This window comes from Lichenostomus cassidix, chromosome 8 (assembly GCF_008360975.1).
Source record: "Lichenostomus cassidix isolate B80296 chromosome 8, HeHo_3.0, whole genome shotgun sequence".
In the NCBI taxonomy this organism is placed as follows: Eukaryota; Metazoa; Chordata; class Aves; order Passeriformes; family Meliphagidae; genus Lichenostomus; species Lichenostomus cassidix.
Genome location: NC_139489.1, coordinates 19,742,716 through 19,759,210, shown reverse-complemented (window position 1 = coordinate 19,759,210; position 16,495 = coordinate 19,742,716). Strand labels below are relative to the sequence as shown.

The window sequence follows — 16,495 nt, the reverse complement described above, 5'->3', positions numbered from 1 at the left end:
GCCCCTCATCCTTCTGGGCTGCCATGCTCACTATCCAACTGATCCAACAACCACTTAACATATGAACCTTCCTAAAAGGAACTGTTAAACTGTTAGGTTGAGTGAACTCCCACTGACATTACACAGATGTTTCACTACTTTGAAAAACATTTCAGAGCCCCAATGAGTTAAAAAGCAATTTATGCATTTTGAAACCTGTATTGAAGGGGAATATGATATTTTTATATTATTCTGGTGACAAATTGTGTGTGAAGAGATGTTTCAACTTGAAACAGGTGGCAGAAGAGCAGGTGGCAGCTTTGGGTGCCTGGGCACAGCTCCTGTTGGTGGTGGGAGCTATTTTGCTGGGAGGTGAAGAGGCTTCTGCCTTGAGCTGTCCCAGAGGTGCTCGTGGCTCACTGTGGTTGGTCACATTCTGGTTTGCGTGGTTTACAGTGTAATTGTTCAAAGCTAAAGTCAAATACAAACCTTTCAATCAACTGTTTTATTAGATTGCAAAAACCCGAAGTTCATAGAACCACAGAATAATTTACGGTGGAAGGGTCTCTGGAGGTCACCTGATTCATTTTCCAGTCAGATTCTGAGTATCTCCAAAGATGGATATTTCACAATGCCTCAGGTCTTTTCCATTGCTTACCTTATTGTGAAAATTTTATTTAAACCACAGCTGCATTACCACAAAAGTGCAGCATTCCCATATTTATCTAGTTCTAGTGCCCTTCTCTGTCAGGCAAAGCAGGAAAGCTAATAGGGAGTAAAAGAGCCTGGAAATGTGACAGTAACCTGGACTCAGGAGGATATTAGATCTTATATCAGTACAGGTTATTTCTTATTTCATGTAGTTCCCCAATAGGCGTTGAATTTTTCTGTTTAAACCTCTGAAAGTGAATATCTAATAGCTGCATGAAGATTCCTAAATAGTCCATGAAAAAAAATCAAAATCCACTCTTTATTGGAGGGGGGGGGAAAGGGTATTTTTTAGGATGGCAAAATAATCTGATTTTGAAATGATTTTTTAAAATTGATCTTGAAAACCAATTTTTAGTAGGGAGAATCTGGAAAACCCCTTAAAAAATGAAGAGCTTACATGTGTATGTATGCAGCACAGCATTGTGTTAGAGCAATGAATTATTAACAGCTGGGTTTAAATGACCAGGATAACTCCAACCATATTTATTTGCTAAAGGTCTGGAATGCCTTTGTCAAAAAGATAGAATGGCTCCAGAATGGACAATAATGTGTGCAGAACTGCTGAAATCATAATGGAAAATATGACCTCTCTGACACCAATTTGCCATGGCTCCCTTCTGGCACTGAAGACATCCTGCAGCCCTGGCTGTGGCGCCTTCCCTCCCTCTGCAAGCCTGCTTTGGACACCAATCCTGGCTAGGCCATGGAGGGTGGCACAAGGGAAGCAGGCAAGAAAGGTGACCTGGGGCAGGAGGAGAGACAAGCCTGCATACTAATAATAGACACTCAGATGTTCCTTCAAGTGCAGACAGAAATATGTATCTTCAAATGCATTTTTAAGAAACTACGCATTTTTTTTATTGTTAGCTGTATTTTTCTGAAAGTAGTCTTTGTCAAAGCCTTGTTCTCTTCTGCTTACGGAATTTTTGGGGTAGTCATACCTCTAGGAAAAATATACAAAATCATTCAAGGCTCTTGCTTGGGGGTGACTATTGTCGGTTTTGTCTGGTGGTCTTAACTTATTTTCCTATTTTTTCATCTAGTCCCTAAGGAAACTTCACAGTAAACTGTGATCCTGGACACTGTTCTTAATAGCTAGAGTGTGAAGTTTTGATGAGAATGTAGAGTAACACCTGTGTAATCACTCATACAAAGGACACTTTTGTGAACTGCATTTCTGTGAGGATTGAAAATTCAAGGGGAAGCTTGAATATGCTTTTTGTGTTCAATGGAGGAAAAACTCACTTCTTGCAAGCATTCAGTCCTTCCTCTCATTGGTGCTGCTCCCCAGCTCTTTTATGTTCAAGAGCTCTTTCTTCTTCCACCTGTCCATGTTTTCTGGATAACATAACTACCTGGCTATGTTATTTGGGCAGCAGCAAGAAGTCCCAACTCATGCATGTGTGCCCCTGATGAAGCACCATGTTAAAATGCCAGCGTCTGTGCCACAGGTTTACTATCACTGCATCGATCGCTGTCTCAGTTTAAATGATTTATCTTTGCTCTTGGCTTGCTGCGAGCTTTTCCACAAGCTGCAAGGAAAACTGATTTTATATGTGTGTTTTTTAGCACGTTATTCAGCTTGTTACTCATGTTTTCTGAAGGAAATGGGACAAGGACTGAGAAAAGTAGAATGGTGGGTACCAGGGTATGTGCAGGACCTGGAGCTGTCCCAAAGGGTTGCCTTGCTGGGGGTGGCTGGAGACCTTCCTTCCTCTCTGCTGCAGCCACACCTGGCTCTGAGATCTGTGAACAGGCTGCTGAAAACTACTCTGTTGGGAAGGATCAGTTGCTGTAGATTTTAGAAAGAATGCAGTTTGAGGTATTTAAAAGTCTATCATTGACTCAAATCCCCAGGGAACCATCCATTTTTGGTATATCAAAATACGTATATTTTGTTTATATAATCAATCCTAGGATGATAAATACTTTGTCATCCATTCCAGGCAATTTACTTCTGTGACTGGCATCAAATAGATGTTGTATTGTCAATATAATTTTCATATCACACCTACAGCTGTAGTTGCACCTACTTTTTAAAAATCTGTTAAAAACTATGGCTCAGTTTTCCTTTCTATTTGAACTCTGAAACCACTTTTTCTTTTTTTTCTGATTAAAAATTATGTTGTTGAGACCAACCTAGTGTTATATAAATCAATAATGCTACACAGAAAATGGGAACAAATTGTACCTCTTATTTGCATAATGGACAAGATCTAAAATGAATTCCTCAGGTTAATGAGTGTCCTCTGGATTGTTTGTGAGAATATACAGCCTTCTGTGACACTGCTGTGTAACTGATTGAAAAGTACTGCTCAGAGTCAAAGAAAAGAAGTGGAAAAAAATCAGGAGCTAGCAGGTTGGGGGACTCCAGCCCTACTAAGCTTTTAGCTTTAGTGCATTGATTTTTGGATGCCTGCATTGAGCTCCACCATAAGCTGAGGATACAAATTCAGGTTTACCCTTGCTTTGAGGTTCAAACTCAGCCTAATCTCACCTGGGGTTTTGGCTAAAACGCAGCTGAGTCCCTAAGTTGGTGTCACACTGACATAGGGTTATCTTTGTCTTTCTCAGAAAGAGAGCAGTGCTCCCCAGAGGGAAGGGAACATGAACACTCTGTGCAGGGGGTTATACAGCTCTGTTAACTTAGAAGAGTCTGAATCTTAGATGAAACAATCATGGGGCAAAAAATTGCTGGAAGCAGGCAGTTACAACAGCATTAAAATGTCTCATATTTCCTATTCTGTTTCTGCTCCATTACCTTTATCCTCTTATTCCAGGCAGTTAGCTTCCTCTTGCTCCTATTAGCTTGCTGTGATAGGGTAACATGGCTGGAGGAGCACAGGATACTGCCACAGGTGGCCATTCCTGCATTTGAAAAGGAGAGGAGGATCCTTGCTTTGGCTGGAGAGCTCTGCAAATGAAATTGCTTTCGGAATCTTGTTGTGTGACTGCAGTTGGATATGCATTTATGTAGATGGCAAGAGGGGATTCAAGGCCAAAGGGAGGGCCTATTAGCTCCCTACTCAGTGTAAAATTTTCTGTTCCAAACAGCAGGAAGCTGGTACTATTCAAAGTTCAACTGAGGATAAACAAAAACAGTGTTTTGTTCTTAAGCCTTATTGATAATGAACTAGAGTAACAGAATCTGACAGAATCGACTGCAGATCACCCACTGCATGACAGCTCTTCCTTTTTTCCCTGTTTAATGCACACCTTGAATACTTCAGCATAAGAGCTATCTCCTTCAGAGGGTTGTTCTGAAGATGGAAATGTCCAATGGTCAGATGAAGAAGGTGTATTCCAATTTACAGTACAGTGATTTGGGCCACTCTTGCTTCTTTGTGCTTCAGGACTCGAGTTGGAAAGACACCTGTTTACAGTACAACTGCTGCAGCCTGGTGCCTGTTGCTGGTGCTCTGATAGCACCTCTCACTGGTGCAGCAAGTTTCTGGGAGTTCAGTAGCACACAGGCTTTTTCTTCTGCTGAAACATTTCCTTGTTGGGAAATAAACTTTCTATCCTGGGAGTTAGCAGGTGTGTCGTCCTAGTTTATGAGGTCTACTCTGTTTTTCTATATAGGCAGAATATTAAATAAGCTTTTTTCTCATATGTAGAGAATATTTGTTTATTTAATTTACTGTACACACATGCAGATCTCTGGGTTTCTTTTGTAAATTTTTATATGGCCTTTTTTGCTATGTAACAGCTATCTTCAAACTCTGTTGCATCTTGACTATGATTATAAAGCTAAGAATTAAGGAAAAAAACCCAGGGATTTGTAGACTTCTGGAAACTGAATCCTACTGTAGAAACTTGGTGAATTAAATTGTCCCAATGCATGTGGTTTTGAGAGTTTGTAAGCCTTCATTCTACATAGGGGAAAAAAAAAGAAGACATGTTAAGTAAGGAGAAATTGTGCAAGCTGAACCCAGCAGAGCTGCTGTGCTTTACCTATCATTCTTCAAAAGACGTTTGATCCTTAGATAAAACATTTGTTAATACTTTCAAGATTTCAACATAACATCTTTAAAGATTTTCTCTTTTTCTACAGTAAAAACCTAACAATATGTCATAATTTTACTTAAGTGTTAAACTTCTTTCAGTATCTGGAGCTAGCTATTCACCCTAGGCATTCAACAACAGCTGTGTAACACAGAAATCCTCAGTCAGGGAGTAAGAGGAAGAAATAAGGCTGGGGTAAATGAGCTGGGGGTTTAGAATCATTTCAGATTGGATTTAACTCTCTGACTCTCTGCTAGCAACATGAAAAATATAATCTCTTTATGTCATTGATAGGCAAATTGTGGGAAATGCTGAATTCAGGGCACAGAAACTAATTAGAAAAAGAATTAGAGATGAAAACGTTCTTTCAGATATAAAATATGTTATTGGATAAACTAAGGTTCTGGAAGCCTTATTCTCTCTCTCTCTCTTTTTAATTTTTTATTTAATCAGTTTGCAGGAAATGGAGCAAAGGAGAGCAAACAGAAAAGAGTGGCAGGGTGTTAATTGCAACCTGATAATTAAAGTGAAGCATAGTTAAGGAACAGATATCCTCCCAGCTTTCAGCATGAAAATGATGATGGGCAGCATCTCTGGACACTCAGTGCTGTTTTGATAACCCTGGGAAGCTGCTGCAGGGAGAGCCTCAGTGACACACAAGTCTGTGTCTGAGAACACACATTACCAGGTGGGCAGTTTCATAAAACTGATTTTTTAATTGATCTTCTTTTTTCCTTCTCTGCCTTGGTGTCTGGGCTGTTGATGGGTAGGAAATGGAAAGGATGAACTCCCTTGGTGATGAAAAGCGTGGGCGAGCAGGCGATGGTTGCAGAGTAATGGCAACAGTGCCTTGTGCCAGTCACAGATGAGTACTGAGAGATTAAATAGATTCAATGAAAATAAATGTAAGCTAATTGAATTCAGTGATATAGGAGATGAAATCAGAGGAGTATAAAATTAGGCTTAAGATGGGCATTATTATTTTACTTTTTGTCAGCTCTCTTTTTGGTTTGCCAGAGTCAGGAGCTTTTTGAGTCAGAAATGAAAACAAAGAACACACTGAAAGAAAATTAAATATTTACCTGTTTGTTTTTTTTCTTTACAACAAAACAGTTTTGCAGAAGATTTGCATTATTTTAGAAAAATTATACTTTGACTGAAGTTGCTTAAATTTTCTCAGTTTTTTTTTTTAAGTAAGCTGACCTAAAATTTGAGTGTCTATGTGGCTGTCAAAGTACTTTCTTTTCAAGTTAAAACATTCAGCAATGTGATGAACACTGTGACAACACAATTGTGTCTCATTTTCTAGATTTTTTTGTTTGGGGCTCACAGAGGTGGTGGGTAAACTCCTCCCCACACTGCCTCCCCCAGTTAAAGCATGTGTGTTTTATGGAAGAATATAAATTTGTGAACTCATGAGTTTATATCCAGGCAGCAAAATGGACCACTAAACTTAAGGGACAGCACAGAAAATAAAACAGACATGAAAGCCTGAAGAACATAACGGAGAGAAAGGAAATTTTGAAACAATCAGAGCAAATTGAGAGCCAAGCTGTTAAGTATGTGTTGTGTTTTTCTGGACCTTGTATTAAGAGAAGTGCTGTGAACTTGAAGCAGAGGATGAAGGGTTTGATTTGAATATGAATGTCTGGCAGGGTCTTAGCAGCATGAAAGGGATAATTTTAGCAGCAGCTTTTGAATAGAGAGGCTGGGTACAAGCTGAGATGTAAGTAGGCTAGACAGGCTCTAGCTAAGATCAAGGATGAGGTGAGAAAAAGCCCATGGAAGGTAGCTGAAATTCACCTGTGTGCAAAAAAACTCTTGCAGAAGAATGTATGACTTTCAGTAATCTCTGCATCCTGTTTTGTAAATTTTATTGGAATACTAAGGGTTTGATAGGCAAACAGAAATTTCACTCAGGTAGTCAGGCTATTTTATGGTAAAAGTTCACATGCACAGCACCCTGAGGGGCTTGGTGAGGATCTGAAATACAGGGGAGGGTATCAGGGTAGGGGTTCTGTTAAGCCCTCTCACCAGATGAAGGAAGGGTTTTGTAGTAAAGATGAACTTTGGTGTGTGGAGTGAGAGGTTATGGCAGGATACCCAATAAAAGAGGAAAACGTATCCAACATTGTCTAGATCCAATGACAGGTTTAAACCAAAGATTTTGAAATTCTTTTTTTGGACCTGATTCATGCTTTTGCTGTAGAAATAAAATATTGAAACAAATACAATGATTAGTGAACAAATCAAAACAATTTTAAGTGTCTAGCACTTTTTCCTCTTTTCCAACAAATGCTTTTGAAATTTCACAATGACTAATATTTTTCAGAGGGAAATACCACACAATTAAAGTTTAGTAGGCATAGATGAACATTGAAAAAGGTGTGCACTCTTAAATACTTCAATAATATTTCCAGCCAAACCATTTGGCAGATGAAATACTTTTCTCTACTGCTGCAAAATTTTGTCATAGGTGCTTCACTTTTCTTGCCACCAGAAATGTTTATTATCTTTGATTTGAAAACAAACAAACAAAAGCCTTTTACTTATTCACTTCCAGATCTTACTTTTGTTGTAGGATAATTAAAAATCTGGCACTGGCTTTAGCAGAGGAAGGAAATGAATGCTTTTCAACTTTAGTTGGAACACTTGCAAGTTTAATAGTTGATACAGCTATTTCCAGGGTGTAAGACCTTACTTTACAGGTAATGGTATCCATAAAATCGCACCATATGTCATAGAATGATTTTCACATTTATTAACCAAATATCCATGGATAATTGGGTTTTTTTTGAATGATGAGACTGAGGTATTAAACTGATTAAAAGTGAGAGAGGCTAAGTTTGTTTATACTGTAATGCAATGAAATTAATATTATTGGTTTAGAACTGTATTCTGTGCATTTAAGAACATTCCCTGTAAATATCAGTGACCATAAAAGGTTCTTTTTCTCACCTGTTCAGTATTCCAGCCAATGTTCTTTTTTTTTCACAAAACTCTTTGAATATATTAAGAGTGTTCTCTTGTAATATTACTTTGTTGTCTATTATGCCATACATTTATCACATGTTTATGGTCTCATAAGAGTTTTGGTTTGGAAGGGACTGTAAAAATAATTTGGTTCTAGTCCCCCTGCCATGGGCAAGGACACTTTCTGCTAGACCAGGTTGTTCAGAGCTACATCCAGCCTTGCCTGGAACACTTCCAGGGATGGGGCATCCACAGGTTCTCTGGGCAACCTGTGCCAGTGTCTTAACACCCTCACAGTAAAGAATTTCTTTTCAGTACCTAATATAAATCTTCCTTCTTTCAGTTTAAAGCCATTCCCTCTTGTTCTATCGATACATATCCTTGTGAAAAGTCCCTGGTTTTGGCACCCTTTAGGTACTGGAAGGTGCTCTAAGCTCTCTCCAGAGCCTTCTCTTCCCCAGGCTGAACAGCCCCAGCTCCCTCAACCTGTTTTTGTTGGAGGGAAGCTGCAGCCCTCTGATCATCTTGGTGGCCTCCTCTGGACTTGGTCCAACAGGTCCATGTCCTTGTATTTCCAACCCCAGAGCTGATGCAGCACTGCAGGTGGGGTCTCACCAGAATCCCTTCCCTCGCTCTGCTGGCCTCGGTGCTTTGGATGCAGCCCAGAGTGCAGTTGGCTTTCTGGGCTGCAAGTGCACATTGCTGGGTCATGTTCAGCATTTCAATCCACAAGTTGTTCTCCCCAGGGAGGAATGTCAAATGTCCACAAATTTCAAATATGTTGTGGCAACCTATTTCGTTCTTCAAGTTTGATATGGTAAAGTAAAATGAATGGGAAGTTCATTTAGAATCAGTCCTATTAGAATGTATCTCCAGTGAATACACTTGAAACTCAGTAGAAGAGTGTTAACATTTTTCCCTTCTAAAAATAATGAGATCTGGTTTGAAATTTCTGGCTAAAATTAAATCTCAGTAAATAACCGGGGAACAAAAAAATGAGTCTAACTGGCAACTTTCCTCCCCTTTTTTTTTTAAACAGCATAAATAATTTTTTCATTCAGAATTTGGGTAATTTTTAGGATCTGAAATTTGGAGAGCTTTCACTGATGAACAAATATGTGAGTTATTTCGAAACCTGAAAATGTGTTTGTAAATTCTGTAAATAGGAACAATTGAATGCTGAGCTGTAACAAAAATCTGGCCAGGATTTTATGTGCCAAGTGATTAAGAATCTTTCCCTTAAAGTGTAAATATACAGCCTTATCAAAGCAAAAAAAAAAAAAAAATTGAAAATTATTGAGAATGTTCTCCCCTCCCCCTTCATGTTTTTGTTGTCTTCCAGTCAATGCATCCAAAACTACTAGCAAGGCAAATCACCATTTCTTGAAATGTCTTTTTACATGGCATGTTGTGATGGAGTACTCAACTGGCAGTGGAATTTCCAAAATCTCACCTCATCTTAAATGGCTATTAAAATATATTAAAAGTTATAAACTTAATATCACAGCCTTGCAGAAGCTAAGCTATCACATACAGATGCAGGTTAGAGATTTCTTTATGCTTGAGATGGCCACTAATTCCTGGTTTCCAGTAGGAAGCAATTAATTTTCTTATACTCTGTTATTCTCATTAGAAATAATTTAGCTAGACAAACTATGTGTTCTTGTTCTTTTATGTGGTCCTTAAAGAAAAAGAAAATATGATTGTTTTTTCATGATATGTTCAGTAAGGAGCTTATTATGTCTTTTATGCTATGCATGAGGTATTAGTGCAGAAGAGATGGGGCTGAGGTGTTATTTGCTATATGTCAGTGGCAGAAGTTTTGATTTCACTGATAAAGGAAATGTAGAGTCAGCTAAATGTGCTTAGAGCAAGCTGGTTCAGGTCAAATGCACTGAAACTATCAGCAGTCTGAATCCCAAAGAAAGAGGAAAATAAAGCCTTAAAGCATCAGTAACCTATGGCTGAAGCACCTTTTCTCTACTTTTAGTCTTTAACTGTAAGCACACATATGAGAAACTGGGCACAGAGGCTTCCCTGAACTTTCTTGTGGAATGGAGCAGGCTGAAGAGAAGATTCTTCAAATAGATTGATAGAACATGGCTCATTTTTTTCTCCAAGTTTTGCTGATTAAAAACTGTTATTAGTGATACAAGAATGAAACCTGGGAGGTAGGTAAATCTGGGCGGTTTTCTTGATTTACATCAACACAGATAAAGAGCACACTGAGTCCATTGTCCAACTTTTCCTTTAAGCCTTTTATTGCTAAGTCCAATAGAGAGCTTTCTGTATACATGAATTTTTGACTCTTGGAGACAATCTTGAAAACTTGAAATTTCCTTGGAAGAATGTAGTCTCTGCTTCTGATGAGAGAGTCAAACTCCTCCTATCTCTAAGGTTAAACAAGGACAGCTGAAAATAGCTGCAAGGATGTTAATTGTTCTTTGAGGATCTACAGGGAGAGAGACTGAAAAAGAACATTCAAAAATGGGAAGAGTTAAGGTCATTAAATAAGCATAATTCAAAGTGTTTCTGGAGTTGAACCTCTATGAAATATACTTTTGTTTTATTTCTTAAAACTTTTGGGTTGTCTATTTAACGTGGTGGACCTACAGTATCACCTCTTCTAGATTTTTGGCTCAAAAGTGATATGGAGGAAACAATAAAGACAAGGAATAAGGGATCTTGTAGGCAGAGTAAAGAGGTGGAATTAGAGCCACCTGCTTTACTGATGCTTGTTTGTTCCCATCTCTCCTCCTTTCAGAAAGTGCTTGTATGCAGACATCAGGACAGTAAGTCTCATGTGAGTCAGATCTGGCTACAATTCCCCATCCTTGGCTTCAGAGTCTGTCAAGTGTCCTTAACAGCTTTTAGGAACTTTAAATAATTGTGAAGGAAAATTGAACCATCAGTCATCAGTATGAAATAAGAATGCTTCATTTTTTGATGCACATTGGCCTATAGGTTTTGGAGCCATATGTTTTTTATGTGTGCTTTGTTTGACTTATGGAGATATTCAACTGACTAAAAAAAATCCATACCACAACCTAGAAAAAGCTTTTCCTATTACTCTCTTTGTTTTGCAATTAGCTTTCATAGATTTTTGTTGCAGGAAGCTCATTCATGCAGCCTAGTTTAGATTTCACATGCCTGTCATGTTCAGACAGCAAGGTCTAAGTTATTACAGAGATGGGCAGTAGTATAAATCTTCTGGCAGTGACCTGCTCTGGTATATTCTCTATACACTATATATATTTGCATTGTAATAACTCCTTTATTAATATCTGGGGAAATGAAAATTAAATCAGCATGAGATCTGTTTAAAAAAAAAAAAGTAGGATTATTCCCCTCAAGGGTCTTTCATCACTATTTTAACAGCTAGAGATACTATGCAAGATGTGGATAGTATGTGTAGGAACAAAGGATATTTCATCTTACTTAAATCTTCTCAGCTTTGGTAACTGCAAAACTGAACAGGAGCTTTGTAGCTGTATTGTTTGATGATGTTTCCATAACATTTGTGGCTGTCCAACTTTGTTGTGAAATGAAAGTCAGGAAATCTGACTGAATGCATTGTTAACTTTCAAGAGCCTACATTTTACTTCTGCAAAAGCCCTGTGACATTTCTATCTTTAAGCATCCTTGCCATTAAACTGGGGCAGAAAGAGAGGAACAGGAAAGGAACCAAAAGGGTGACTGTGATTTAAAGATTTCCCTGGAGAAGATGAGCAAGGTACTGTTTGGGCAGCCAGAAGCTGAAATCAAAGGATGTCTGTTTTTAGCATGTTGGGCATGATTTAATTCCGTCATCAGTCAGATGGAAAAGATGCTGACATGCTTTGAGTGACCAGTGCAGGACCAAAGGGCACTGTGGTCACATTGTGGTTAGCTGGCACAACAAGGGCACCGTAGATAACTAGCCATGCTATTCATTTAGTACATTAATTTTTTTGAAGAATTAACATCGGTATTAATTGTGATATTTTTATGTATTTTTCTTTTGTGCCATGCTTTGCTAGAATGCTGCTTTTAGTATTGTATGTTAGGTTTGCTCTTTTTATTACTGAGTTTTAGAGTCACATTCTGCTGTGTAACTATCCAGATGGGTGGAACTACAGGCAGAGTTGTTTGGCTTTTATACATAAAGAGAAGACTACCAGAAAAATAACTGAATTTATGATGTGTTCTTCAATGATTAAATATTGAGGGAAAGAAGGAAATAATGTGTTTAAAATCATTGTAGACTTTGTACTTTTATATCTTTGTGAGGAAGATGATTTGTTTTCTGATGATATTTCAGAGGTTCTTGTAATTATTTTGCAGTCTTCTTTTCCAGCTGCCCTAATACCAAGCTCCTTTGTATTTTCCTCATTCCATAGCTGCTCTAGGGAATACTCTGTCTCACAGCTATGTGTGTGCCTCCCTGGCTGTGCTGTGGAAAGAAGCATACATTATGATCTCTTTTGAAAAGTCCATGCATTTGATGGTGTAATGAGGGCGAGGTGTTCATGATACTTTTATAGAGTGATGTCTGTGACCTGATATGCCCTAGAAGAGAGAAAGACGTAGTTAACTATTTATTAGCTCTGTATATATAAGCAGCATGGGATTAAAAACAGTCACTGCGTTATTAAAGCAGTCTCAACTGATCATTCAAGCCTTTTATTTGTACATAAAAGTAAGACTGGAACATTTGTAGTTATCCTTTCCTAGCCATCCTCCTCAGGTCTCTCTTCTGGAAGCCAGAAGCAGTCTGGGTTTTGGCCCTTGGCTTAGACATATGATATTTCTGGCCAGTTTATCTCACCTTTTCTTATGGTGCTGTTAAAAGCTGGTTCAACCATTTTTGCTACCACTGTTTGCCTAACTAATCCTTTAATCCTATTCATAGCTTCTGTTGGAGGGTGAGGTCTTCATAATCCTTTTGGGCAAACTTGTTTTCCTTTTATTATCTTGGCTGGTGTTCCTTCATGAGTGGTTACTAGCCATAAATATATGCAAATTTTTAGCTAAGTACAGTGGCAGTAATTGAAGAACTTTTGACTTTGGATTTTACTTTTCTATTAGTAAGTCTGAGCTCAACAAATTGTGCTGCGTGGCTTTGTTGCGCCTGGTCCCATAACCACACATTTACGTGTCCAGTTAAAGGAGGGTAGCATACACCTTATGAGGGTTTGGAAATCTCTTTGCAGATAGAAAGCAAAATATTAGTTTGAGGCTTTTAGGAGAGGCAATGTTTACATATTACATTGCTACTTTGCTGGCAGTAGATCCAAATTAAGTAAAAGTTCCCAGCTTCTTAGGAAATATAGTATTTTCTTGAAGAGTGCCTGAATTAAGAATCTGAAGCTTTGCCTCTCTGCCAGACAAGCAGGAGGCCCTGAGCAGTGTCATTTTCTGCCAAGAAGGGAGGAAGTGGAGCTGACAGGAACTCTCCTGACAGAGAGCTGCTGGCCACCAGGACATGGGCTGTTGGTCCCTCTAAATGCAGACTTTCTTTTCCAGGGAATGCATTGTGAATTTCAAGCTTTGCTCTTTTTCCTGTTTCTAGCATGCAGGCTGTTGGCAGTGTTACATTTGTTGCAATTTTGTTGTCTTGGCAAAGAATTCAAAGGTGTTTGCATGCCTCAGTGGACCAGTGATAAACGAATGATATGTAGCAATGGTGAATGTTTTTTTTCTGCACTGCAATCATGTTTCATAGGTGCCATGCTGGAAAATGAGGTCGATGTTTGAATCCACTCGGTTAGTTCAGTTGTGGATATGCTTCTCTCAAAGGAGGCAGCTCATGAGTGCAGTGGAGAGAACCCAGGGACAGCCTGGCACTTTTAGCATCACCATTTTCCCAATGGAGTTTTTCTTTTGCCTGGAAAAATATCTTGAGCCATAACCATGGTTGCGGATTTCATAAGCTTTGAGTGCTTGTGTGTGCTCCAAACTGTGGACAGCTCATTTTCAGATGAGCTGATAAAATGCTGTTGCAACAGTGCTGCACAAGCCTTGCACTCTTGAATGACTGATGGTCTGCAGATGCTCAACCAGCTCAGAAACCTGAGGTCCTTCAGCTCAATACGCCCTGCAATCAGCTTGAGTTTTCTGGTTAGCACTATAGATGGAAAAGCATGAAAAAAAACCCAAGCAAAAGACCCCAAGAAAATCTGTCTTGCCAAAAGCTATACATATGCAGAAACACTTTGTACACGTCTGGCAGTGCATGTCCTGCCTGTAAAACTTCTCTTACTAGAATGAACAGCTGGCTAATGGAGACATGTGTTTTTCCAACTGAACTTTAATGCCAATTAAAACCAGCACTGGTGCATTAAGAACAAAACTGCTACTTTATTCTAGACAAATTTTTGTCATTCTATGGCATCAGAAGAATTGATGAGAGAAGATAGTAAATATGTAAAGCTGGCAAGTTATGGAAATTAAATAATGAAACATACTTTTCAAAAGGTATGAAGGATTATAGATTCAAAACTATAAAAAATGCTTGATTTGTAGCCTACTTTTTTCTAATATATCTCTCAATTTTCTTAGAGTGGTCTCCCTTTTAAAAAGATTTGAAAACCTGGTAAATGTTATCACAGCTGTGTGAAAGTATTCCTCCTCAGAACACAAAAGTCTTGAATGATACATTATGTTCAAGTAATAATTTTATCTTTTTTTCACATAAAGCTTTATGGAATTTTTAGTCTAAAACTTAGGCAATTTGAAAATTCCCTCCTCCTCCCTTGCCCCCCCAACCCCCCCAAACCTGGAACCATCTAGGTGCATTGCTCTTGGCATAGAATAGACTCTAAAACACTGATACATTACAAATGATTTCACACCAAAGTCTGCACTGGCTGTCCAAAAGCAGGAATTTCAATTCCCTTATCCAGATTGAGATCCCTGGGCACTGAAAAAGCCATCTGACCAAAGAACTGAGGCTGGATTTTTCACAAATTAGTAAAAGCACCCTTTTTTCCATTTCTGTCTCGTAGATCAAAGGGACCAGCTGAGTGCATAGCTGTGCAAATTTTGAGTTGTTGAATTGCAGTTTTGTGAAACTATCCCACAATGTATCGCAATGAAATTTCTTGGTTTTGGGGAAGGAATAATTAATGTCCTTTGATGAGTTTACTCACCTGAGTGTTTTGTGAGAAGGCATGTATGAGTAACACAGAGGACACCTGAAAGTTTTTGGGATTTGATCTCTGTCATCCTCAGGAAATGCTGGGGGAAAATCAGGTACAGTAGCATGAATTTTGTTGTTACCCCTCTAAGCTTGTGTAAATATTAATTTAACCAGATTAAAGATCTGATTGACTTAAACAGCAGGCAAAACCATATCACATTCCAGGCTAGCCCTATTTTATAACTGCTGTAGGTCTGGCATTGCAGATGATGCAGGGATTGAGGATGGGATTGCATTCTGTTTATCTGTCAGGCTTAATCCTCAACCTTAGATGTGTGCAGCATGTTAATATTGCATGGCATGTGACCCCTCCATTGGAATCCTGCTGAGGATGTGGGAAAGTGAGTATCCCATTGTGTTACCCAGGAATAACACACTGTCCTGGTCACTTTGGCTCGTGTTCTTCCAGGCTTGTGTTTTAAGTCATGGAGACAATTGGAAAACTACAGCTGCACATTATGGAGTGTCCTGTGTAAGCAGATATCTAAACTGTCTACAGAGACACCTAGATACCAGGATGTGCACAGGAAAAGCTGCTTAATTATAGACACAATAACTACCACTTCTGCAGTGAAACACTTCCCTGCTAGGAAGTGTCACTGCGATATAATCTACATACATTAATTACTAGGTAATATTTTTACATTATGCAAATAACTAAACAAAATACAAACACACTGTAGACTTTTAACGAGGAGCTAAAGGCCTAGGACACCTCATAAAAATGTCTGACAAACACCATTTAAAAGTGATTGTGCCTCTATGCCATAATTTTTAGGATCCTTTGGATTATTAGGAAATTTTCAAAGGAACTGCAGTCTTGTTCTCTGTTGTCTAGTTTTTCGAAGCCTGCATATAGCTCTCTGCATGGCCAATCCAAAATGCATGAGAGCTGTGATTATTCAGATAAGCTGTTACATACGCTGATTTTCAAAACTTTGAGTGATAGGCTATGTGATTTTTCTGTATTTTCCTTTTTCTTTTCAGTTTTCTCCTCTGGTACACTAATCTTCACCACACTTATGTTATATCCCAAGCACAGACATTTTATGTTCTAGCAGACACAGCTTCTCTGGCACTAGGCAGCATTTCCACCAGTTACAGCTTCTGGATGCCTCTCAAATCTCACTTGAACAACATATGGAAATCATACTACAACTAGTTCTATTTTTTGGATATGAATTTGTAAAGAAAATGTGTTTTGTTTGAAACTTGGGGTGAGGAGAGATAAGAAAAACAGAACATAATAAAGACACTTCTGGAAAAACCTGTATGGCCTGGCTTCTAAGCTCCCCTATTCTAATTCAGCCCCTACCTTTTTTACATGCAGCAAATCCTTTTATTGGTTATTTCTTTTTCTTTAATGACTTCACTACAGGGTTGCATGGGTCGATAGGAATGCCTTCTCCAAAATCCATTAACATGGTTCTTGACTGAATGCAGTCCAGGCATGTTAATCACCATTATTCTTCAAGAATGTCAGACCTCTCAAGTTTTCTATATGTGAATTTCATGTCTAAGAATCGATGTGTTCCTTATTTATACACAGGACTGAGTACCTTCCTGGAAATTATGGTACAAAGTTAGTTTAAAAATCTGCTATAGCAAATATGTTCAAGATAAAGAAATTTCTTTAATGTTGGCAAA

At 38.5% G+C, this 16,495-nt stretch overlaps 1 protein-coding gene across 2 annotated transcripts in view; it reads left to right on the top strand.

Moving 5' to 3' along the window:
- Positions 1–16,495, top strand: part of LOC146433995 (uncharacterized) — a 324,515-nt gene that overhangs the window by 212,817 nt on the left and 95,203 nt on the right. The window contains exons 7-8 of one of the 2 annotated variants that reach the window (XR_014853779.1): positions 5,149–5,383; positions 7,277–7,382. The exons of the other annotated variant lie outside the window; for it this stretch is intronic. The gene's annotated coding sequence lies outside the window, so the exon portion shown is untranslated. Of the gene's footprint in view, positions 1–5,148; positions 5,384–7,276; positions 7,383–16,495 lie in introns of those variants that run through there. 2 annotated transcript variants of the gene reach the window in all.